Consider the following 6,000-nt stretch of genomic DNA (forward strand, 5'->3'; position numbering starts at 1 on the left):
CCTAGTCACTTAAAAGTTTATTTGACATTATTGAATGACAACACAGAGTAGTGTTCATCTGCTGGTAAATGAAGTCTTTAAGTATGAAAAAGTATTATTGCTGTTTTCCTGTGAATCTGACGTAATTTTTGTAGGTAATGATTTGCCAAAAGGCTTTATTAGATTTTTCTCTATGATTTGTGGGGTCTGAAATGCATGCTAATCATGTGTAATGCCTGCCTTTTATTAGCACAGAGCCAGCGGCAGGGAGCTGTCGCATACTTTACCTTTCACCTTGGAAATAGAATTTCCTCTCTTTGGCTCTTATCTGCCCACCTGAGGAGTAATCCAAGTACACCTTTCACAGATATAAAATAACATGGCTCTACCAAGCACTGAAACTAATGTGGCAGTGAGGATGGTTATTAAGGATCTAAATTTGCATATAGTTAGTCTCCAAGTATATTACCTGCATTGTTTTGAACAGGAAGACTTCATTTGGTAGGTGCTGTGAAAATTTAGAAATTTCTGAGGTCTAGTCTTTTGGAAGAAGTGATGCAGATAAGATTTGCTTTAAAGAAAAGAAAAATGTCACTTCCTATATTCATTTAATCATCTTTACTTATTTTTATATGCAAACTAGGTAACTTTAGGCCTGTTTTGTGAGGATTCAATGGACTTCAGGTCTGAAATAACTAATATTTTCTTCAAGACAGAACCAAAGAAAAGAGTACATTTTGGAGTTCCTGATGAAGACTGTGATTGAATGTTTGACTAAAAATAGACTTTCTACAGTATTCAGTTTCCAAATGAAAAATATACCTAGGCTATGTGCCTTAAAGACTTGTTTAACTATCCATTGGATGGTCACACATTCAATTCCACCATACCTAGGTTGTCCTGTATAAACAGTAATAAACAGTATGACCCCTTATCTCCAACCAAGCTATTAAAAACATAAAGAGGCATTTTTACGAACAACATTCTCAGAAATTGTGGTCTTTTTTTTTTTTTTTTTGGGGGGGGGGGGGGGGCGGAGAGGTTACACTCTTTACCAGGACACATTTATTTCATAGATAGTTTTATGTTTTGTTACACGTACATCTGGTCACTGCATGTTTAGATTTTCCCTTACAGGGTTTCCAGTATACCCATCATGTTTTCTCTTCACAGTATGCTACTTTTTGCTATCATTACTATTCTGGACCTGGAATTGCTCTGGCAGTGAAAGATTTTCATCTATCCAGCATAAGGTGATAAAGTGGTGATATTAGTTTGATATGGAAATAACTTCTGTACTGTAGAGAAAAATGCAGCATTGGGTAAGTTATGTAGGTCAAACTACTTACTACTCCAGTCTGGCAAGAGGAGAGTTTATTGACCTTAGCAAGAAGGGGATTAGCATAGTCCCCAAAATTGTGGTGGGTCTGGGTGTGACAGAGTAGGACATTCAAATCATTGATTTATCACCCTCAATCTCTTAGGCAAATCAATCATTCATTCCAATAAGCAATCAGGAGGGAAAAAACAGTGGAAAGCTACGGTATTTTGTCAAGTTCGAGGTTCCCAGGCTTTGCTTTGGTGGAAGGTGAGCTAACACAAAAACTGTGCTTTTACAGAGAAGGTTATTTTAATTTGTCACAAACTAGGTCTGTGTTTCTTGTGCCCTGTTACTGGTTTTGAGATTCTGTTCAAACTGTGATTTCAGACAGAATAGATGTCTGGAAGACATTAAATATTGGATCCTGAGAGGAATTAAATTTGTTATTTCAGGCAGAACTCCGGATGAGGTACTAGGTTCTTTTCCCATGCTGATGAATATAAACCAGGTAGAAACTTTTACAGACCTATCTTTGTGCATCTGTTCTACTTAGTATATATATTTTCTGTTATTTCTGCAGATAGCTTGGTTAGTAAAATATTAAAGGTATACTTGATTAGTAAAATCTTAAAGGTATACTTTGACTTCAATTTACAGGAGAATACACTTAAATTACAACTGTGCAATGTCAATGAGAAAATAACATTTAACTGCTGCAAAAAATATGTTTTGTCATGTGTTGTGTACAAATAACATCCTTGTGGATTCAATAAGAAAAAATCTCTCTTCAGAGATTTAAGTATTTTTAATAGCTTTGTTAAGACTGCATTATTTTGATGAGGCTAATTCATTGTTCTAACGGGGCATTCCTTGACAGTTACTTGTCATTTATTCTATTGTGTTAAGAAAGCTGTTGAACATGAAAGGTGTGTGAGGCAAAAGACTAGAGTAGAAACTGGGTTAGTGTAGATACCTCATTGACACTCACTTTATCTCAGATCTGAGAAAAGCAAAATAACTCAGCCTTTTTAAAGTATAAGGGATTTAGATAGATATCTTCTTTAAAGGTTAAAGGGATATGTGTTCAAAATCCCCTGTTTTTTTTTTATTTTTGCATAGTCCTCTATGGAAATGTTAACCTAAAATTCCTTTGAGAGAAAAGATTGACATAATAATTTTAAATACTAGAAGAATCAGATGTTTTTCTATTTATTTTTATCATATGGATAAAATATTATTTGCTTTGAATCCTGGTGCAAGTGAGACTTGAAAATATAGGATTTTTTGACATACAGAATATTGATTTGACTTTTCAGGGAATTCCATTTTGAAAATTACAGACTAATCTGTCTTGCCTTTTTTCATCATTCAGGTGCCAAGTGTATTGGTGATAACTCAGATCTTTGCATGATGTAGTTTACATATAGATTCTATATTGCCAGTGCATAGTCTTGCTTTAAAAAGTCTTGCTTTTAATGACATGTGGAAGACTTCTGGGTCTTTAACTGAAAAGCTATTTAAACACCAGTTTCTTTCTTTTTCATTCTATGTATGTACAATTGTCTGTCTATAAATATATGCTTAATCTTGGCATTCCTGAATTTTGGATGTTTCAATGTCCAGTGATAATATTCTTAAAGGTAGATTTTTTTTTTCATAAATTGCACTTAAAACCAAGTAAACCTAAAAGTAAATCTATTACATCTCCTGAGGCACAGAGAGACTTGTCAGTAAGAACTCTAACCTGTTCCTGGAGCTTAAGAAAATTCTCTTTCATCAGACATCTAAGGAGTTTTGAGTGAAATTTTGTAGCACTGATGTGGGTTACTGAACTTTTGAACACGGTAGTTTTGGAAACGTCCGTGTTAAATGCTTACTTATAGAGATGCTGGTGCCTTAGTTTCAGACTGTTGTTCAATTTAGCAGCCATAGCTGGAAAACATTCTTCAATTATCTGTCAGATTTTTAGGTCCTTTTTTTTTTTTTTTTTTTTTTTTTTTTTAAGACCAAATCCTGCAAAGTGGCTGAGTTCCTACAGGTGGCTAATCACTAATCCAGTTAATTTGTGATGTTCTGCTTCAGTCGCTGCGTAGAGAATGTGAGTGAGTAAACAAAGACTAATGACTGACTGAGCCAGCTATAATGTAATAAAAGAGGAGACAAAGAAAATCGTTATAGCTTTGCTTTATGTCTTGCGTAGCTTCTAATCCTTAGAAGTAACCTTGAGAAGCACATCCCCTTTTTATCAATGAAGATTTTTTTTTTTTTTGATAGGCTTGGTCTTAAGTATCATTTCATGTTTTGTTTCTGGTAAACAATTTTAGTATCAATTTGAAGAAATGTGGATAGGTATATATAACAATTATCTATAATATATCCACTTTAAAAGATAAATATACTATTATAAATGGTACGTGTACATGTACCAAGATTTGTTAGTTTTTGTGAACTAATATAAATTAGCCTGTCTTAGGCTATTATTCAGCAGCAGACAGAAAATTGCGAATCACTGAATTAGCACTGCTTAACCAGGTACTGCAAGGCTGCTGAGTCAGCTCACTGAGCGTGTACTTGCCCTTATTTCTTTGCGCTGTATAGAGTACAATCTTAAATTATCCTACCCCATGATACAGGGAAAATTCTGCTTTGGGGAGAATCAGCTAGCATTCCCCGCTTTCTCCTTGTCTGCTGGGACAGCTGTGCCATGTGTTTTCCCTGTGCAAGTGACTAAATGGAAGGATCCATGCTCCTCTCACCTGAGTCACTTCCTAGGGTGCTCTTGTCTGCTATATGATGTGATGTGCCTGCACATCAGGGCCTTGCTCTAGAATGTATGGGATCTGTGTCTGCTGCCTGTTTGTTGTATTTTTTTCCAGTATTCAGGGTGTGGTTTCACAAGTTAAGTGGATGTAAAAATGCTGTGAAAAGGTGGCCATTGACTCTATATGTTCCTGCCTGTTTTCTTCTGATGATGTGTTTGTTTATTTATTTATTTATTTTTCTAGTGAGATCAGTTTTCTGATTCGGATAAAGAGCAAACCTACTATTAAGAAAGAAGATCTCAAGAAGAGCTGAATCACAGTGAAGCTTAACATACTGTCTTGAAAATGGATGCTCATCTGTATTTTTTGGGAACAACACAGTTCTTAACATCTCTAAGTCTTTGAAACTGCAGTTTCATTGTTGAGTGCATATGTGTACATGTTTATATCTATCTTCAGTTTATCAGCACTGTCAGTGTCAACAATTAAACATAAAACAACCTTGAGCTTCAGCTTTAATGCTACTGTTTTAAAATTATTAACTTAGTTTGTTTCCTATACATAACTCTGCTGGCATGTATTATTGCATTTCAAATTCCATTAAAGTTGTGATTATAAGAGAGTAGGTTTTTGAACTCAAGAAGCAATTTGGTATGTTCCAGATGTAATTATGGTACCTCTTGAAGATCAAGAAATCTTGATGATCAAAAACACCACTTGACAAGCATTTTATTATTTTCACATTTTTACTTACAGCATCATGCAGAAGCCAGAGAGACAGCAAATAAACCAGGTATACGTCATAGTATATAAATAGGTACACTTAGAAAATATAACATGGAAATGTTATATATGGAGTGGTAATTCGTGTCGAGAAAATGGTTGATATTAATAAAGAAGGGGAAGATTTGAATGTGTGGCCATGGGGTTCGGCAAGCCCCGTGGTTAGTAACATTAGACTCTTAACGATGAGGCCATCAGGAATGTAACTGAGTTTAGAGGGAACAAAGAAGGGTGATTCAGGAGACTTCATGAAGTCACAGTTGTTTGACCAATGAAAAGTTGTTTTGAAAAGAACTGCTGTGGGGTGAAGGGTATAAGAGGGGAGCCTGCCCTCAAGAGAAAAAAAAAAAAAAAAAAAAGGCAACACGATGAAGTTACGTCATCAATAAAGAAGCAGCAAAAAGAAGTGAAGAGGAACAGGCTGGCAGAATGGAGACCAGGACGGGAACAGGCACATTGATCGCCTTATGAAGATAGGTTCGGCCAGACTCAGCAAACCGCTCAGAGAAGCTCGGACAGAAAGTCGCTGGAAATGGGCACACCGGAGCTGGGAAGAAGCTGAAGCTGAGAGGAGCAGACCCGCGCACACAACTGCCCCTCGCTGGTAAGCAGTTGCGCATTATGGGGAATCATACGTCCTTAGGAACAAAGACCGTCCTGGTAACCTTACAGCTTATTCTCCTTATTAACAATCGGACAGTTTATGAGCCTGAGACATGGGACCAAATTGATGTCAAGGTGCGGGACTCTGCAACTAAAAACGACAAGGTTGCAGTGGGATTGCTCGGCACCTGGCGAGCAATCTCTGAGGCCTTAAAGAGCCATGTGGGACCACAGTCAGAAACGTGTGGTTTGCCAGACAGTGAGGGAGCTGCGGGCTCCTTTACTGATCTGACTGCTACACCATGGGCCCCTCTGCTGCCACAGCCATTGAAGGCTTTTGCTGTTACGCCTCCTGGTGACCTGGACGTGCCTTTTGACCCAGGCCTTACTGGCCTTGAAAAGGAGATGGATATGCTTCACTCCAGGAAGGATGGGATACATACGGCCCGAAGGCCGAGTTGCTTGACAACTTAAAGCAAGACATATTGTTCAAAAGGAATGGAAAATGGAGACTGTTAAGTCATGGAACTTAAAGGATTGTTTGTTACCCTT

This window comes from Aythya marila (assembly GCF_965140915.1).
Source record: "Aythya marila genome assembly, chromosome: 4".
NCBI classification, from domain to species: domain Eukaryota; kingdom Metazoa; phylum Chordata; class Aves; order Anseriformes; family Anatidae; genus Aythya; species Aythya marila.